Here is a 2,896-nt window from a genome sequence, read left to right on the forward strand (position 1 = left end):
TATATTTATATATGATAAAAAAACATACATATATCTATATATTTTATTTTCACCTAGACAAAATGTTTAATTCAATTTAAAGATAAATTATTTAATAATACAATCAATTGAAATACAATATTTTCATATTTTTCTTAGAAAAAATTTGCTCTCAATGCATGGCATTATTTTAAATTCCCAAACTTTTTATATGATATTGTATTTATTCTAAACAAGTAATATATGTGTGTATATGTATATATCTAGAAAAAATAACATATTTTTCACCTTTATTTTTTAAGTGTTTAAATAAAATGATATATTTATTGTTGTATAAATATAATTATAAAAATTATTTTTTGACAAAATACGGACAAACCATTTCAAAGTTACACATAGATAATTACTACCCTCAATACACATGCCTCATTCTACGTGATCTAAGGTTAGAACCTGCTTTTTTTGGCAAGGCATAAAAACTTTATCTAGGGGACTCAATGACAATATAACAACAGACTGTTAGACATAATCATAAACTTAAGTCAATACATATTTTTATTTCTCTCAAAATTACTTCAATAAGTTTTTTAAAAAATAAGCTATATATGTTTATTGGAAACCACTATACTGATATGTCTAAAAGCGAGAAAATCATATTTGCTAAAATCATATCTGCTTAAATATTTGTCAATTTTAAAAAAAATAAGTAAATTATTGTTTTTGACCACATCACTATAAATTTTATAAAGAACACTATGAAGATTATAGTGCATGCTTTAAATATAAGAGTCTAAAATCATATTTTGCACTATAGCACAAAATGAATACCGGGTATCGAATAAATATATATGACATTACTATAAAAAATAGGTTTAGGAGATTGAATAAAATCAATAAACATGTGTTAGTGCAACAGCACTATAATTAGCATGATTTGACACATAGCCGAGGGTAGCGTGGCAACACGTAGTGACGATGGCATAATAGATGACATGACATAGCATGGTGACATGGCAAAGAGTCTTGACTTGGAGGCAAATATATTGAAAATCTTGGTGTAGTTATTTTTGGCAATGTATTACAACTTGAAGACAAGATCATATCAAGACCATATTTAAAGTGATTTCATTGAAAACTAAATATGGATGGAGCTTAATTGAAGAAATACCTATCAATGGTATGATTGAAGACTATCGATGGTATGATTTGAAGAAACCTTAATGAGGATGATTCAAGACTATTAAAAGGTAAGATTTGTAGACATGTCTATTGTTGGCATGATTGAGTTCATTGATTGAAGATCTTTTTTGGGAAGATTTGAAGACCAAACTTGGGTGAATTGAAGATCAAGTTTGGCAAGTTTCGTGAAGACGCACAAGGATGTGCGCCCCTTGCGAGGGGACTGCGTGATTAGGAACTGAGGAGGTAGGCTATTTGCCAGCAATCGAGATTGGGAGATTTGGTTACACCGACTTAGACTAAGCATGACCAGGAGGTTGATGAGTTATGAGGTCATTTGCAACATAACTAGAACTCAGTCAAGTCAGAAGTCAGGGCCATGCTGCAATTCATGTTACAATAGGAGTTGCAACAGCTAATTTTGGAAGGTTTTAAATTAGTAGCCGCTGAGATTCTAAAAGAGGTATATGTTATATTTGGGATGTTGAGGCGTCTATATAAGCTACTTTGCTCTGAGATTGTGTGTATCTCTTGTGGAGGAGAGTGTGTGAGCAGTAGACAATCTATAGAGGATGGTGAACTTTATTGATGAGAGAGTGAGTGACAAGTGATTGTACTCATCTATTTTCACCTCTTTTAATGGATTGTTTATCTCTGAATTTGGCCCCCAGACGTAGGCGAGTGGATGCCGAACTGGGTTACCAATCTTATGTGTCTCCTTTCTTGTTTGGTTTGTGTGAGCTTGCATGAGTGTTTGAGTGTTTCTCTAAAACCACAAACCACATCGGCGGAAATAACAAATGGTATCAGAGTATTGGTCACCATGTTTGCTTTAGTTTCAAAGTCGTCGAGGTCCTAATAAGTTCCATTGATGGTCAGAAAAGAAGGAGCTTTTGTCACCCGACCACCGTTGCTAAATGGATCCAATTACACATATTGGAAAGCATGCATGAAGGCTTTTATCAAATCCATTTATGAGAGTGCATGGATTGCCATAGAAGAAGGATGGTCTCCTCCCACTCTAGTTGATGAAGACAAGAACGAGATCATAAAGAAGAAAAGTAACTGTAATATTGAAGACATGCGCAAAGCTAATGCCAATGGGAAGGCTCTCAAAGCAATCTTTGGAGGAGTTGATGAGAACTAGTTCAAATAATATGCAACATGCGAGTGTGTCAAAGAAGCTTTGGAGATTCTTCAAACTATTCATGAAGGCACAAACTTGGTAAGAACATCTAAACTTCAAATGGTTAACAACTATGTTTGAGAATCTCAGGATTATGCTACCTAACTAACGCTTAATGAGTCATTGACATCCTTAAATACAGGGTCCCAAACCTAAGGTCAATCGTGACTAACTCTATACTATGCCCTAGTGGATAAATCAACCAGCCTCAACACCTCACATTGTGTAAAATTGAAAGAAGCTCTAAGGATTTCAAGTGGTAAACCGTATTCTTATATGTAGATCTAACCCTTTGGTCCAGGCGAAAGACCTCTACTCACAATTAAGCCCCAAGTGTTAAAGTCACTTTAATACTTCACTCTATTGCTCGCGCAACTAAGCCCCAGCGGAGTTCATCCCTTAACCCCTTCACTCTATTGTGACCGCAAAGAACTCTTGGAACATAGAGGTAGGATAAATCACACCGGAGGGGAAAAGGAGCGTTCCGCTACCTCTCGACTCACCCTCTCGACCCTCTCCAATCTTGCTTTGTCTAACCCTCATGGTGTGTTA

Source organism: Dioscorea cayenensis, chromosome 9, assembly GCF_009730915.1.
Source record: "Dioscorea cayenensis subsp. rotundata cultivar TDr96_F1 chromosome 9, TDr96_F1_v2_PseudoChromosome.rev07_lg8_w22 25.fasta, whole genome shotgun sequence".
Classification (NCBI taxonomy): Eukaryota; Viridiplantae; Streptophyta; class Magnoliopsida; order Dioscoreales; family Dioscoreaceae; genus Dioscorea; species Dioscorea cayenensis.